Consider the following 17,919-nt stretch of genomic DNA (forward strand, 5'->3'; position numbering starts at 1 on the left):
AACTAAAATTGAACGGGGTGTCCTGTACTTTTCCTTGCCAAATCTGGCAACCCTAATTTTTAAAGGCTCCGGATTTATTATAAAATGAAGAAACCTCAAAACAGTGTTATAAAATCAGTAGTAAATTTTTAAATACTTACATTTAATAAGTTAAAATACCAAGCAAGAACTGCATGGCAGTATAACTGTGCCCGTCACCAGATAATGATAGGACTGAGAACAAATATTAACTCGCAGGGCACTAGAGGAAGTGTCGTCTCGTATTGTGACATATGCTTAAAGCTGCATAACCAATGTCTTCATTTAATCTTGTTTGTGTGCCTTTGTGACTGTATTGTGACCTCCTTTGGAGATGAGGTCAAAGATTTAGATTTGAGGTCCTTCGTGACTGTGAGGGCTCAGCCAAATGGCCCTCTGGCCCCTCAGGATAAGCCCTACTCACTCTCTGATAGAATAGGAAAGATACTCGGTATTTTATCCTAGAAAAATGTTTCCTTTGTCAAATATGACAGGATCTTTCACATGGTTGTATTTTATGTGTTATTCCTTTGTTGATGTTGGGAAAAAGACAGAGAAGCTAATGGGCTGAATGCAGCCAAGGGACAGAGTGGCCCAATTTCTACCCTGTAAGGAACTGGAGGAGCTGCAGTGAAACTTTGGTATGACCCAAAGGAGGCCATGTTCTCCTTTTGACCACTTGCATAAAGGAGAATTATACTTTGTTATGTACTAAAGTTGTCTAGTTGTCACATCACAAGTACTTTTTCAGATCACTGTGGTCCTCTCGCAGCACCACGAAGGTATCGGGAAAGAGGGTAGCCTGGACAAGCCTGGTTAAGTAGCCAGCCTCAGTGTTTGCCACTGTGCCAAACTTGCAAATAAAGCCAAAACTTAAAAAAATATATATTGTTAGGGTTTCCTTTTTAAACTACGTTTATTAAATATTGAATGAATAAAAAAGAGTATTTGCAAAATATATGTAAGAAATAAAGAATCATGATGTAATGGACCTCAGTGTGTAGCCCACCATTCAGTTTTAGTGTTTTTGTGTTTATAAGTTCTCTTGGTTTTCATTATAGTTTCACCACATATGTTTATATTTCTAATATTTGTGTGTATATATGTGCTCAAAATTTTTTTTCCCTGAGGAAGATTTGCCCTGAGCTAACATCTGTGCCAATCTTCCTCTATTTTATTGTGGGTTGCTGCCATAGCATGGCAACCAATGAGTGGTGTGAGTCCGCACCCAGGAATTGAACCCAAGGCCGCCACAGTGGAGCACATCAAACTTAAGCACTAGCCCACAGGGTCAGCCCTTGTGCTTAAAATTTTAAGAGAAATATGGCATGAATACAAAATCACACATGAAAACATATATGTTTAATTTAAAAAACAGCAGTAAAACAAACTCTTGTGGGGCCAGCCCAGTGGCACAGCAGGTGGCTTCGCACATTCCGCTTCAGCGGCCCGGGGTTCACCAGTTTGGATCTCGGGTGCGGACATGGCACCGCTTGGCAAGCCATGCTGTGGTAGACGTCCCACATATAAAGTGGAGGAAGTGGGCGCGGATGTTAGCTCAGGGCCAGTCTTCCTCAGCAAAAAGAGGAGGATTGGCAGCAGATGTTAGCTCAGGGCTGATCTTCCTCAAAAAAAAAAAAAAAACCCAAAAAACAAACACTTGTGAAGCTATTTCCAGGCCAGGAAAGAATATTATCAAGACTCATGTGGGTACCTCTCCAATTGCATCTCCTTTCTTCCTCCTCTTCAACCATTTTTTGTTGTGGTGAAATATATATAACACAACATTTACCATTTTAACCATTTTTAAGTGCACTGTTTAGTAGCATTAAGTACATTCACATTGCTGTGCACCTGTCTTCACCATTCATCTCCAGAGCTCTATCATCTTCCCACACTAAAACTCTGTCCTCACTAACGCTAGTTCCCCCTTCTTTCCTCCCTCCACATCCTGGCATCCACACTCTACTTTCTTTCTCTATGAATTTGACTACTCTAGGTTCCTCATACAAGTGGAATCATACAATATTTTTCCTTTTGTGACTGGCTTATTTAATTTAGCATAACGTCTTCCAGGTTCACCCGTGTTGTAACATGTGTCAGAATCTCCTTCCTTTTAAAGGTTTAATAATTAAACTGTCAAATGGGATTGCATTGACTCTATAGATCAATTTGAGGACACAACATTTTTATTAATGCGCATCTTGCAGTCTATGAACATAGTATAGCCCTCTGTTTATTTTAGTATTCTTTAATATCTCTTAATGAAGTTTTATCATTTTTCCCCATAGAAGTCTGGCACATTTTTTGTTAGAGTTATTCCTATGTACTTCATATTTTTGATTTTATGATAAATGATATCTTTTAAAAGTACAATTTCTATTAGTACATGGTGTATAGAAATGCACTAGATTTTCATTTACTGATTTTGTTTCTAATACACTTGCTTGCTAAATTCTCTTATTCATTCTACTAATATATCGGTAGATTCTTTGAGATCTTCAATGTAAATAATCATATCATCTATGAATAATGACAGTCTTGTTTCTTTCAGTCCAATTTTTATACTTGCTCTTAATCTGGTGGTCTCCAGTGCAATATTGAAAATCAGCCATCCTCGTCTTGTTTTCAGTCTTAAAGGAAATGATTTTTACATATCGCCATTATGTTTGCTAATAGTTTTCCTTTGTTAAAATCATGAATGTATGTTCAATTTTGTCAAACATTTTTTCCCCTTACTCAGTTAATGGAGGAAATTTTATTACTTGGTTTTCTTCTTTCATAACTTTTCATTATGAAAAATTTCCAGTGCACATAAAAGTTGAAAGAATAGTACAATGAACACAAATGTATCTATGGCTTAGGCACAAAAATTAACATTTTACTAGTTTTGCTTTTCCATGTGTCGTATACATATATGCACACACACAATGTAAATGATATATATATATTTTTTTCTTAACCATTTGAAGGTAACCTGCAGATATCATGACATACTACAGTAAAATACTTCAGTATGGAGCTCCTAAAGATAAGGATATTTTCCTACAAAAACACAATATTATCACATGGAAGAAAATAAATAATTAATTGATTTCTTAATATTAAATTCCAAGGCATTCCTAGAGTAAATCCGACTTAATAATAACGTGTTATCCTTTTAAACATTGTTGAATTCAGTTTGCTAATAGCTTACTTATGATGTTTGCATCTATGTTCATGAGTGAACTTGGTATATAATTTTCCTTCCCTGTGCTGTCCTTGTAAGATTTTGGAACGTTGCTTTGGCATTGTTCTCCATGTGTCCATTAAATTAAGCTTGGTGATTGTGCTGTTCAAATTCCATAAATCCTTACTGATTTGGGGGTTTTTGGCTGCTCAGTTTATTGATCACTTGAAAGTATGACTATCTCCCATTCTGATGATGGATTTTCAGTCTCCTCTTTTAGTCTGTGGGTTTTTGCAGTATAATTTTATCATTATGTAGTGACGCTTCATATCTAGTAATATTTTCTGCTTTCAAGTACATTTTGTCTGATACTTACGTAGTTGTATCAGCTTTTTCTTACTTTAGATTTGCTTAGTGTGTCTTTTCCATTCTTTTGAGTCTAACCTTTCTGTATTCTTATGTTCTAACCTGGTTTTCTAAAAACTATGGAGCTAGATTTTTCAATACTCTGAGAATCTTTTCACTGCAGCGTTTATTGCATTACACTGATTGCAATTACTGATATATTCTTTTTCTTTCTTTAGTGGTTGTCTATTTGGTTCTCCCTTTTTATGCTTATTTTTCCTCTTCTCTCTTAACTCCTTTTTGATTGATTATTTTTTATCACCTCATTTCTCCCCCTCTATTAATTTGAAAGCTAAATATTCCTGGACTTTTAGTGGTTGATCTAAAAATTTATCATGCATATTTAACTTATCAAAGTCCTAAGTAAATCATTATCCTTTTGCCTTCTTCCGAATACTGTAAGGACCTTAAAAAACTTTAATTCCAATCACCCACCTTCTGACTTATGTTACTGGGTTATGTGTTTTAGTTCCATCTTGTAAGTGTTTTTTTTTTTTTTCTGTGAAGTTCTTATTATGTGTGGGGTAGGGGTGGGGGGCTCAATCCTCTTGGCAGCTGCTTTTTCCATTGTGGCCAGGACGTTGCTCAGTTCTTCTTGCTTCCTCTTGGTGCAGTGTGTCCCCTCCCTTTTCTTGATGAGCTTGATCACCGGCTTGTCCTTGGAGGCACTGAGCAGCTCCACCGTGCACCACTCGTTTAGGGCAAAGCCGCAGACCTCTTGGATCATGTCCTGCAGGAACTTGGTGTGCTCGATGAGGCACCTGAGGCTGCAGCTGTGTCTTGGCTTGCTCAGGCTCTTGGTCACCTAGTGGCCCTTGTTGAGGTCCACGGCCATGAGATGGCACAGAGCTGTGACTGGACCTGCACTACAGCCCCAGAGACCAGATGGCAGCACGTACCCTTTTATTAGTTTTTTAATGCCATAGAACATTATTATAGTTTTGTGTAGTCAATAGTAGATTAGATAAAATAGATAATATTTGACTATTTTACTACCTTTATCACCTTTCACTCCTTTCTTTATCATTCCTTCCTGCTGAGATTACTTTCTCTCTGCCTGAAGTACCTACTTTGAATTTCCTTGAGTGAGGATCTTTGGTAGCGAGTGCTTTTAGTTTTTATTTGTTTGAGAATCTTTCTTTTTTTTTTTACCTTTGTTCTTTAGATTTTCAGTGGGTACAGAATTCTCACTGTGCTGTAGCTGGAGTCATTTCATCAGATGTCTTCTGGTTCACTAATTCTCTCTTCAGCGCGTCCAATCTGCTATTAAAATCTGTCCGCTGAGTTTTAAATTTTAATTATTACATTTTTCATTTCCAGAATTGTATTTACTTATTAAAAACTGCTTGATCATTTTTGTAGTCTATCATTGACTCACATTGTTAATTCCCTTTTTTGTTTCTTAAAAGCTCTAAAATAGTTATTTTATATCATATTTCTGATAATTCCTATATCTAAAGTCTTCATGAATCTGATTCTGCCGCCTGTGTTTCTGCTTCTCTTGCTCAAGGTGCCTAGTTTCCTTGGGTTTTGTGATTTTTGACTTCGAGCTTATATTTCTTAAAACTTTATCTGTGGGAATTTGGGGGGGGCCTGAAATAAAGGTGGGTTTGTCTAGAGAGGATTTGCATTTGCCTCTTCCAGCAGTTCAGGCATGTAGGACCACTTCACATTAAATTCTCTGCTGGAGGCTTTTCAGACCATCCTACTAATATGAATCTGTGCTGCAAACTTGTGTTAAAGCTAGCTTTTGGTTACACATTTTCAGGAGTTTGTTTCACTTTCATGTTATACCAAGAATCAAGAAAGCTCATTTTGGTTGCAGACCCTCCAGGTGGAAGGATTAGATTTATTTCTAGATTAGCCTGACAGTGAAAGCATAGCTTGTAGGGCCTCACCTGTATGGGAGGGTATCCAGTTAGAATCTCCACCATAGGCAGACCCTGGGCTCTGTCTCCTGTCCCTGGAGCTCCTTAAGTTCTTGAAAACTGAGAGATAACTGGTTTGGCAATTGCTGCATTTGTCTCTCTGCGTTCCCACTGTCACTTAGTTTTGGCTGAATATTCCTTACTTTCATTCACCTACTTAGAAGAAGATATTTTTAGTATTTCATCCAGAATTTTTAGCTTTCAGCAGGAGAGTTGGTTATACCATCTGAAATGGAAGTCTGCATCACTTATTTTTCAATAATATACTTTTTTTCCCCAAAGCTGAGTGTTTTTTTTTTTTTAAAGAAACCTTTTTTTGGTGAGGAAGATTGGCCCTTAGCTAAGATCTGTTGCCAGTCTTCCTCTTTTTTTTTCTCCTCCCCAAAGCCCCAGTACATAGTTGTATATCCTAGTTATAAGTGATTCTAGTTCTTCTATGTGGGATGCTGCTACAGCATGGCTTGATGAGCAGTGTGTAGGTCCGCACGCAGGATCCAAATTGGCAAACCCCGAGTGCTGAAGCGGAGTGCGCGAACTTAACCAATTGCCCACAGGGCTGGCCCCTCAATAGTATTCTTAAAGTTTCTCTGGAAAATACTCAGGCCTTTGTGTGCATTACCTTTATGTGCCAAACCTTTTTCCATCTCCTTATGTTATTCTTTCCTCTCAATACCCCATCCTTTAAGTATGACGTGCTTACTGAATTTTAGCATGTGAAACAGATATCTTTGGCTGATGAAGAATTATATAACGTTCGGCAGAAAAAAAGATTTCAAGGGCAGCTGAGATCTGCAATGTTCACGCAGTTTTGCATTATTTTTGCCTCCTGTTTTCTCTTGAAATACTACTAAATAGCCCTGTGGTTTATTTTCCTCGTTAACATTTCTGGTAAACAGAACACTTTACCGTTTATCAAAGGAACATTTTTAAGGACAGCATGATCATATTGGATGGTCTCCATTTTCAGCGTGTCTACTTTTGAAGCAAATAATAGACACATTTTCAACATCTGATTGTCCACATTTCATCAAATAGCATGTTTTATTTTCTTTGAATGCACAGATCATTGCAGCAAGAGTCAAGAAAACACAGCAAAGAGGAGAGGAGATGGACTCAACCCTCTCTCCTTCCATTTCTCAGCTTGAAAGAAACTTTCTTTTTTGCACTTTCCTTCTATTTTCTAAAATCTCCCCTGACCAGCCTGGAGGAAGACATCTCCCCTCCTCTTGAAAGCAAACAAAGATGGTACTCTCTCTCTCTCTCTTTTTTTTCTTTTTGGTGTGGAAGATTGTTGCTGAGCTAACATCTGTGCCAATCTTCCTTCATTTTGTATGTGGGATGCCGCCACAGCACGGCCCAACAAGCAGTGTATAAGTCCACACCCAGGAGCTGAACCTGAGAACCCTGGACCACCTAAATGGAGCACACGAACCCAACCACCACGCCACCGGGCCAGCCCCAGTGGTGCTCTTTTTTACTGACTCTCAGTAGCATCTTCCCAGGTGACCACTTCATCTCAGCATCTTCTGGGAAATCATTTTCTCCTTTTTTTCTCTCCTGCCTCTGTGGCCTCTCCTTTGACTTCCTTCTCAGGTCTCTTCCCTTTCACCTGCTCCTTAAATGCCAGTGCTCCTCAAGGCTGCATGAGAGACCATTTTCTCTTTTCCCTCCTGGGTTCCTCCACCCGATGTCCCTTGGGCTTCTCAACCCAATATGTCCTGAACTCATTTTTCTACCCAACTCCCCACCTCCACCAATGTCTGCTTCTCTTTCTGCTTCTGTTTAAGCCAGAACCTGGGAATTATTCTAGACCCTTCTGTTTCCTTATTTCCTTATCTCCTTCTTCCTTTAAGGCTGGCCAGTTCTTTCTTCATATACATTATGTTATGTTATATTATATTATATTATAACTATATTCATTCTCTTTTCCACTGTAAATGCCACTGCCCTGGTCCAGGCTGGCTCTCATTCCTTCTTGCCTGGGCCACTACATCTGCATCTTAACTGGTCTCCCCGCTTCCTGTAACGTCCTGCTCTAATCCATCCCTCTAATCCACCCTCCACACTGCCTCCAAGGCTTCTCCAGAGTGACTGCCTAGAATGCAAATCTGATGACATCTTTTCCCTGCTTAAAACCCTTCACTGGCTCTCTCACCTGAAGGACACAATTAGAATTCCTCAGGGTAGCATGCCATCCCCCACCCCCACCCCGATCTTGGCACACACCTCTCCTGAATTTGCCACACCTACCCTCTGTGAGTGGCTCACAGTTCCCAAAGGCCCCAGGTTCTTGCACACCAGCCTCCTTTGCTGGGAACGCCTTTCGTCTGGTTGCCCACTTCTTAGCCAGCTCATTCCTGTTTATCCTTCCAGACTGAGATCAACGTCACCTCCTCTCGAAAGCCTCGCTTGGATCCTGCTCCTCTCCCTTCCCGGCCTGAATCAGCGCCCTCTGCTGAGCTCATTTATGGCTTGGAGCATATGTGTCAGTAGCATGGAGCTCAACCTACTGGGTTGTGAGCTCCTCAAGGGCAGGAGGATTTCCTGTTCTCTCGGGATCTCTGGCACCTAACCCAGTGCGGGCTGCAGGCATTTATTTAATCAGTGAGGCTCTGGTGATTGACTTTTTTTTGGGTGAGGGAGATTGGCCCTGAGCTAACATCTGTGCCCATCTTCCTCTATTTCGTTTGTGGGACGCTGCCACAGCATGGCTCGATGAGCAGTGTATATGTCCGCACCCGGGATCCGAACCTGCAAACCCTGGGCTGCCGAAGTGGAGCGCACAAACAACCACCATGCTGCTCAGGCAGCCCCTCTTGATTGACTTTTGATCCCAAATTCTTCTATTTATTAGATATGTGATCTTGGGTGAGTCATTTAACCTCCTGTGTTTTAGTAGACATGATAATACTATGCCATCACAAGGATTAAATGAGATAAAGCATATAAAAATGCCTCGTAGATTGCATTTCACTGCTTTTCAAATGTAAGGACTTATTATTGTCACCACTTATGAGTTCCTTTGATTTGTAGCCTTTTTAAAAAAAGTGCCTTCTTGATTTTCCCCTCTTCTCTGGGGCCTTGCTCTGCTCCCCCATGCCCTCTGTCTCCTTCCTTTTCTGCCTCACTGCTTCTTTCTCTTCCGCCTACAAATGGGTTCTCATCTCCCCCATTCTAAAAACACCTCTTCCTCCGGCCCTGCCTCCGCCTCAAGCAGTGGCCCTTCCTTCTTCTCTCCATGGCTGCCAAAACCCTTCAAAGCGTGTTTCAGCTGGCTGCCTCCTGGTTCTCACCACCCACTCCTTTCTTACCCAGCACAATCTGGATCCCACTCTCTGTGCATCACAGTCCTTGCACCCTCTGAGGGCTCTTGTGACCTCCTGTTGCCAAATCCAGTGGGCTCTTTTCCAGGCTTTGTCCCAGTGGACCTCTGAAGCATCTGCCCTGCTGATCACCTCCCCCTGCTTGAACCCTCCTCCTTGGCCACCCTGATGCTGCACTTTCCCAGTTGTCCTTTTCTCTCCAGCAGTTGCTTGTTGCATTCCAGTAAAGTGTTGGCATTCCTCAGGGCTCTGCCCTCGGGCCTCTTGTTTTCTCTCTTCTCTGTTTGGTGATCTCACCCACTCCCACGACCCACTAGGACCTCTCTGCAGATGCCTCCCAGTCTGTACTTGTAGCACCAAGCTCCTTCCTGAGCTGTAGCTCCACGGGTACTGGACAGCCACCTGTGGTGGCCCGGCTGGGACCGGAAACTCAAAATGTCCACGATAAAAATAATTTCTGCTGCTTTTCCCCACCAACCTGCTCCTCCCCCTGTTTGTCTTATTTCTATGAATGGCCCCGTCGTTCTCCCAGTCATCCTGGATTCCTCACTCTTGCTTTCCTCCCACATCCAGTCACTTGCTAAATCCTATAGATGGTCTTATTGAAATGTCTGTGGCTCCCCCACCTTCCATTTCTACCAGGTTGACCACCGCAGAAAGGCATGCATTACCTCTCCTCTAAACCATCTCCACAGCCTATTACGGTTTGGCTCCCCCCTACCTCCTTCCCTCCATTCTTCTGTCCTTCTCTTTTCCTTTCTTTCAACAAATATTTATTGAATACTTCCTATGTGCCAGGCACAAATATTTATTGAGCACCTACTGTGTGTCAGGCACTGGTTAACAAACAATGCAGTGCAGGCCTATTTCCCAAGATGTTTAGAGCCAGTAGAAGGCTTATTTCATGGGCCCACTTTCCAGCGGGGGCTGTGGATAAGTAAGCAGATGAGTACAGATTGTACACCCTGAACCTTCTAGCTGGTCTCCTGGCTTCCATTTTTCCCCTCCCTTCCAGTCCATCTTACTTGCTGTGCCAGATTAACATTCCTAAGGTATGTGACAGTTCTGCCAGATCTCTTCATTAGCTCTCCATTGCCTGTGTAAGTCCTCAGCACGTTTTAAGCATTTTTGTAAAATGCCCCAGCCTGCTTCTCCAGATGCACCTCCCTGGTTCTCCCTGTCTTGCCTTCCACCACAGCCCATCCTCCAGTTGGCACTCTCTGAACACTCTCTGTTCCTGCCTCTGTGCCTTTCTTCTTCAGGTCCCTCCCCCATCACCTCTGCCTGTAAAAACCCTAACCATGAGTCTATTTTCAGCCCTGCCCCAAGAAGGTAAAACTCTTCTTCCAAGAGTGCTTCAAACCCCCTTGTCATCTCATGGCGTGCCATAAACCAATGATTTGATGAACAAACCCACCTGCTGGAGACGCAGAGAGCTGCAGCATCACCCAGCTTCCTGGGGTTAACAAGCAAACCTCGAGAACCATCACTACCAGCAACAAGAGTTTCACAGTAAGGGGCAGACAGCCCAGAACAGTGGGGGACCCCTTGGACTCATCAAAGAAGAACACAGATGGGACCAAAGCCGGCTATGCTCGGTAAGGACCGTCACCCGTGTTGTGGTAAGGAGAAACTGGAGCATAGAACCCAGTAAGTGGCCTCTACAGTCTGTTGTTCATGGCGTGTAGAGTGAACCGTGATCCCTGGGAAACAGTCTGTGTCTCACATGCCACCTCCTCCATCAACACTTTGCTGATTTCCCCCAGTCACGCATTATTGCTACTGCCTTTCAACTCCCATGACGTGTTATTTTTACATCTGCTGTGGCAGTTGGTATGTTCTGCCTTGTAGATCTACTTGTTTGTGTACTTTGTCTTATCCATCCTACTAGACTTCCAAGTTCCTTAGGACAGGCATTGCGATGTGGAAGAAGGAGATTACTAAGTATTTGCAGACTTGAATACAGTGAAATTTCTTCCTCTGCAGTACAAGGCAAGAAATATATTCTATTCTTGGTACCCTCCAGGATGACTTGCAGGATAGCTTACACATGTGCATATGCTCACACACTCACACACATTCTCAAGAAACATTGCTGATTGATGAATTCAGCCCCTGAAGGGGTTACATGTAGTCCCTTCCATAATATTCAAGTGCAAGATGGAATTCTGAACCAATTGGAAATTTGAATAACAAAAATCAAATTAAAATTTTAAAAAATCAAGCGTTAGGTTCCTGATACACATGGAAACACCTCACTCAGCATCTGACACATAGTATATGTGTTGAGTAAATGTTGGCGTTTGTCTGTGCACATAGGACAGCCCACAGGCTAACAAGTTCTGAGATAATATAGCTGGAAAAGACTGCTTAGGCAACATTTTCTTTAGGTAAATGTCACCTGGGGTAACAGCTAAGAATGGGTTGTCCATGTGGCCAGGTGGGCAGGTCCACATGAGGTTGGGTTGCCAGCGGGCATTCCTGGACTTAGCAGATAATGACTGTACCCTCCCCACATTATGCCGAAATGCCACAGGCAGCCAGGGAATGCTTCATTCCCCTCTGGGGGTGATATAAATCTTGCAACTTTTCTGGGCGGTTTCTTGGTAATCTCTCATCCAGGGTCATTATTTTGAGGAAATCAAGAGCACAGATTTTGAGGATCCTTCTTTTTTAGAGATACATGCTGAACGATTTATGGATGAAATGACATGATATCTAATGTTTGCTTCAAAATAACCCGATAAAGGAGAATGGATGGGCGTAGAGCTGCAACAGGAGCAGCCTCGTGGTGATGGTTACTATAACTTGGTGATGGGTATATGGTAGTTCATGCTACTAGTTTGTGGTGCTTTGGTGACGTTAGAAATTTTCCATAATAGTAATTTTGGGTTTTTGTTTTGTTTTTTAAAGTACAGATTTTAGAGCAGGATAAACCTGGGTTCAAATCCCCTCTCTGCCTTTTTCTTTTGGCTGGGTAATCTTGTCGTTTAATTCTTTTGAATCCCATTTCTGCATTTCTAAAATGTTAATAATAATAACTCCTGGCTCACAAATTTGTTGCGAGAGTACAAAGCACTGAGGGCAAAGCCAGGAACTGGCTGAATCAGTAATGCCTCTGTAGGTTTACTCAAGCCTAGCTGTGCTAGTCGCACCAACTCTTAGGAACAACCTGCAATCGTGATTGCTGGCAGATGGCTGGCCTGCAGGCCTGACCACTCAGGGCCTCCCACAGGTTCAGTAGATGAAATGGAACTGGGGATCCAATTATAGACTTCAGACTCTTTATTAAAGCTCCTAAAGGGCATTTCTTTGATTATTTTTTGATGTTGAAAGTGGCAGTGAGAGGAGGGGAGAGGCAGTGGCAGGGTTTGCTGGTGCCACTTCTCTTGGCTGTAAATGTTCCTGGATCCACCGCTCTGTTATCACTGCGAGAGGGGCAGACCAGGAAAGCAGACGCCGGAAGTAGTATGTCAGGGATGGGGTGGGGGTGGGGACCCCATTTGTCGATGCCTTCTCTTGTTTTCTGCCCTGGACCTTCATCTGTTAGCAGGCAGCCAGCATCTCACAGGCCGCTCTAGGACTTGGGATTCTGTCTACCTGGCCACATTTTCAGGCTCCGGCTGGCAAGGCAGCCCCGTCAATTTTTGCAGAGGAGCATGTGCTGGAATGAGGAGAGTGAGATCACAAGGAATTCATTAGCATCCCAGATTCTCCCTCTTCTCTTCTCTGTCTCTCCGCCCCACCCCCAAACACTACCCCAGCAATTTCTTTCTTCCCCTTAGAGTAGCTGAGGGAATCTGTCAAAGCCGGGCCAGGAGCTTGCCTTTTCTGGGGTCTTTTCTAAAGACACAGTGTTCAGCCTTCACCAGATGGGAACCTGTCAGTGCAGCAGGCAAATAATTATCCCTTCAGCAGTGGGAGGCCTTCCCATGAATGGAAATTCAGGCGTTTGCTGCAGCTGTGGTCCCACAACCACATCAGGGAGGCAGTGCACACCAAGCAAGCAAGATTTACGTGGGTCACTCCACAGGAAGTACTGGGCAGGGGAAGTAGGAGGAGTGGGCTGTAGGGCGGATTGGGGCTCCTTCCCCATGAAGCAGTGAGGAGCCTGCTGGAACTGCACTTGAGGTCTCTCCTTAGAGACCAGTACAAGCCAGCCCATACTTTCAGCCTAGCTCAAGTGGGTCACCTCCTCTGTGAGGGTCCCAAACTCAAGGACAGAACTTAGGATGGACAGATTTCTCCTCATTTAATGGAGGAAAATTCTAACAACAGGTAGCCAACAATGGGCATAGTGCCTAGAAAGATAATGAACTCCCAATTACTGTAGGTATTCAAGCTGAAGCTAACTGGCTGTCTTCTAGCAATACTGCAGAGAGAAGACCTGACGTGTGTGGGAGTTCAGCTCCTAGGCCCTCCAAAGCCTTTTTATCTCTGTGGGTTCTCATGGGGATAAGAGCATGAACTTGGAGTTGTCAGAGGTTCAAGTCCTGCCCATGCAGTTGGCTAGTTGGATGGCCATGGGCAAGTCACTTAATGTCCTTATTTAAAATAAATTATATAGGGGGTCAGCCCTGTGGCCAAGTGGTTAAAGTTCTGTGTGCTCCAGTTCGGCAGCCCAGGTTCATGGGTTTGGATCCTGGGTGCTGACCTACTCCGCTCATCAGCCATGCTGTGGAGGCATCCCACATACAGAGTAGAGGAAGACTGGCACAGGTGTTAGCTCAGGGCTAATCTTCCTCAAGCCAAAAAAAAAGAAAAGAAGAGGATTGGCAATGGATGTTAGCTCAGGGCAAATCTTCCTCACATACACACACACACGCAAATTATATAGGTATGTTTTATTTTTATGATAGTGGATGATCATTGTTAAAAAAAACAACTTATTGTGGACACTTTCCATTGCAATACATAGGTTTTTTTTCTTTTTTGAGGAAGATCAGCCCTGAGCTAACATCTGCTGCCAATCCTCCTCTTTTTGCTGAGGAAGGCTGGCCCTGAGCTAACATCCATGCCCATCTTCCTCTAATTTATATGTGGGAGACCTCCACAGCATGGCTTGCCAAGTGGTGCCATGTCCGCACCCAGGATCCGAACTGGCGAGCCCCAGGCTGCCAAAGCGGAACGTGCACACTTAACTGCTGCGCCACCCTCTAACTTATCCTTTTTAATAGCTATATACTTAACTCCTTTAAACCATGGCCTCCTCATCTGTAAAATGTAATAATAATGAAATTGTGGAGATAATGCAAAGATTAAATAAGGGAATGCACATAGAGTGCTTAGTGTTTAGTTAGGCATCTAAAACATGTCGATGACTGATCATTATTTGAATCAGCACTGTCCAATAGAAATATGTGAGTCTCATACGTAATTTAAAATTTTCTAGTAGCCATATTAAAAAGTGAAATTAATTTTAATTTATTTAATCCAACATATACAAAACATTATGATTTCAACATGTAATCAATATAAAAATTATTCATGAGATATGTTCACAATCATTTTTTTGGTAGTAAGTTTTTACAATTTAAAGTGTGTGTTATAGCACATCTCAGTTGGGACCAGCTACATTTTAAGTGCTCAATAGTCACTTGTAGCCACTAGCGACCATACTGAACAGTGAAGCTGTAAATCTTCCATTTAGTTCTCCTTTGAGCTACCATAACTCTGAGAGTTTGGCCTGCTTACAATTTAGGCCATAAATATGGATTAGGTTGCATTGTTCTCTGTTTTGCACAATCTCCTCTTGTCTCACTGACTCTACCGTAAGTACTGTAAATGGGACCAGCTCTTAGTTTTTGTATTTCCAAAGCCCTCACTTTGCTGGGCCCAGGGTAGGTGCCCAAGAAGTGCATTTGGATTGACATCCTTGGGAATCCAGCGGTGAGAGAAAGTCACTGGCTTCCTTTCTACCTTCTGGCTGAAATGCCTATGAGATGCTTAGCGCTGCTTGAAACATGAAAGACACTCCATAAATGTTAGCTGTCATTATATTACTAGTGATGGGTGGAGTTGAAATTCTGATTGATCTTCTGGTCAGAGACAGTAGTGCTGGGGAAAATCATTCAGTGCTCTGAGCTTCCGTTTCCTTTATCCTTAAAATGGGATACTAGTTTCCACCCTGCCAACCCTGAAGGAGAACTATGATGCTCAGATGAGATACTGTATTCAGAAAGCGTTTTGAAAACTAAGATCGATCAGTATGAAGTATGGCTATACCTATACTGAATTTAGCATCGTGCTTGGGCGTGGGCTGGGGGAGCATCAGCAGCGGGGTGTTCTGATGGCGCCAATGGCAAGAGCTCTGCTTGCCTTGCCTTAGAGACTTGAACATGTGAAAGTGTTTTGAAAGCTGCAGAGCCCGAAACAAGGGATCCTTTTATCATGAGTGAGAGTGGAGGCGGGAGAGGGACCCCCATATGTGCCAAACTGATGAGGAGCTTTGTTTTACAAGGTGGAGGAAATATATGTGGCGCGAGAGCCCTGCACGCATTTAGGTTCTTGTAATTGCTAGTTGTCAAATCTGCTCAGTTGCCTGAAAAGAAGGAACTCAGATGGAAGTAACAGAAATCACTGTGTGGCTATTTCTTTAACCATCAGATCCAAGGAGAAGAACCAGGAGAAACCTTAGAGAAGGCCCAGAGGGAGCTCTTCTGCTTCTCTGAGGTCTCAAAGGCAGAATTACTAACTCAAAGGGCCTTTTTGGTAAAACTGCATAAACAAAGGAAAGGAGAGATTCCTTTGTGGCCTCTGGGGGCTTGATCCTAATGTGCCCAGGGCCACCATCCCCTGCCTCCCACTCTCCTAGGGTGTTTGTGTTGCAGAAAGTGATTTTCCCCAGAAACTGAGCATTTGGATCATGGAGACCGGGCCAGGAAGGAATTCGTTCCAGAAATGCTCACAGAGCCTCTGGCACTTTGCTCTGCATTTCCTCATTTTGTGTCCTTTCTAGCGGGCTGCCTATGAGTCATATATTTGGGTGCTGAGGACTGAGAGTTAATTTGCACTTTTTTGCCAAATAACCGGAAATCAGTGGACCCAGCCCTGGGTCTTGTGTGAGGCAGAAGTGTTCCCATGCCTGGGGATCTGCAGTCTCCCTTCTGGGGGCTGCCGCGACACCAACCTTCTCCTCTCATGAAGAGAGGAAGCAGGCAAGAGGAGAGATGAGGATTCTGAATTTGGGTTTTCTGGTTATTCTGTGGACCTGGGGATTAGAGGTTCCCTCCCAGCAGGCGGGGAGGTCTGTCCTACCTTCAGGCCCATTGCGTTACCTGCTACGAACATAGGTTCTTTACTCATCACACAAGAGGGGCCAAATAAAAACTGGAACACCAGGCTTATGGCAAGGAAAGGGTTTTTTTTTTGGGTGACGTCAGCCGGGAGATGAGAGTGAGCCCTTAAAGTCGACTGTCTCATCTCCCCAAAGGATGGGAGGCAAGGGCTTTTAAAGGTTGTAAGGAATGCAGCTGCTTGTAGGGAGGAGGAGACTGTGGCCTGGCTGGTTGGTCCTTTCCCGCCAGCCTGTGTTTGGCCCTGTGAGGCTGTTTGCAGGAAGGAGGATGGTGAGATAAGGGAATCTGCAGGTGGGTGTTCTTGGTTGTCCGCAGTGGATAGTGGATTCTGGTGCCAGTAAGCCAAGGAATAAGCAGTGAAAGGGGATGAGAGCTTTGGTTTTAATCCCACATATGCTGGGTTTAATGTAGGGGAACTGATATCAGGGCTGGTATCACTCTGAAGGCTCAAGCCCGCGATAGAGCCAGATCGGCACTTGTCTTGGCCTTATGTACCTTTGAAAGAACATGAAGGCTTTCATCTGTTTCTTTCCATCGAGATCTCCACGAGAGAGATTTCTCAGGTGAGGAAAAGAGGAGTTTCTGTGTGGGTTAAGAGGTATGCCTCTTGTTCTACGGTCCTCCTTTCTACAAACATGCTAAGTGCCTCTTCCGTGCAGGACCTCATTGTAGGTGCTTTATTAGTTTAATCTGTCTTTAGAAAGGAGTTGCAACAATTAATCTAACTTAGGTTTGAAAGGAACTAGAAAAGTAAACCCAGTGCCTCATTTGGTCTATTTACAAAACAATTAGCCTCGGGTACTGAGACCCTCCTTCAAAATTAATCCTGAGGGAAGGATCCAGGGTTTGATTTCTACAGGCTGACTTCCGTGTCATCCCTTTATCATATTCCTTTTTTCCCCTAAAGAACAAGAAAATGAGTTAGTTTTTTTCTCTTTTTTAAATTTATTTTTATTGAGGTACATTGGTTTATAACATTATATAAATTTCAGGTGTACATCATTATAATTTAATTTCTGTGTAGATTACATCATTTCACCATCCAAAGTGAGTTAGTGTTTTGAAGATAAACGTGAAAAACTAAGAACGAAGAGTAGTGAGACATCTCAATGCCCGCTTCCTTCAGAGTGATGAGAGCCGCCCCATCGTAGGGATGGTGGTGGGTGTCTGTCCCCATCCTGGGGTAAGTGGGAGGCTTTCTGAGAGGCAGATGCTTGATAACTGCCTGCTGAGCAGGTCACCCAGAAGAGCTCCTCCTTCTGGTGGAAATGATGCCCAAACATAAAGGCAGCAGAAAGCGCCAGAAAATCCATTAACCCCCTGGATGATAGGTGATGTTGCATTTAGTAATTAACAAGGGAAAAAGGAGCCAAGACTCTCGAGCACTTCCTGAGTGCCGTGCTTGGCTCCAACTCTGGAATGTTTAATCCTCCTAAAGCCTGTGAGGCAGGCGCTGTTGTTTTCATCACTTCCATTTAACTGATGTTGAAAGTGAGCAGGGACATTGAGTAATTTGTGCAAGGTCACAGAGATGGTGTGTGGCATCCCCAGCATTTACCTCAGAGCTCACACACTTGCCCACCGCACACACTAACTCTGAGAACCAGCAGCCTGGGCTCTCCTGCTGCCTGTGTGGTCTTGGGCAAGTCATTCTTGGCCTTCCTGGGCCTCGGTTTTCCCTCTGTAAAATTAAGGGATTGGGGGATTGGACAAGAGAGCCGTTCTCGTAGACTAGGCTGTTGCAGACTGGAAAACATCAGGTAACAGTCTCCAAGACG

The 17,919-nt window shown here is 43.4% G+C and overlaps 1 pseudogene; it reads right to left on the reverse strand.

Annotated features, from left to right (window-relative positions):
• Positions 1-4,040: 4,040 nt before the first annotated feature.
• LOC106826259 (large ribosomal subunit protein eL36-like) lies at positions 4,041-4,523 on the reverse strand (annotated as a pseudogene).
• Between the last annotated feature and the right edge of the window lie 13,396 nt (positions 4,524-17,919).

The sequence above is a fragment of the Equus asinus genome, chromosome 13 (genome assembly GCF_041296235.1).
Source record: "Equus asinus isolate D_3611 breed Donkey chromosome 13, EquAss-T2T_v2, whole genome shotgun sequence".
NCBI lineage: Eukaryota > Metazoa > Chordata > Mammalia > Perissodactyla > Equidae > Equus > Equus asinus.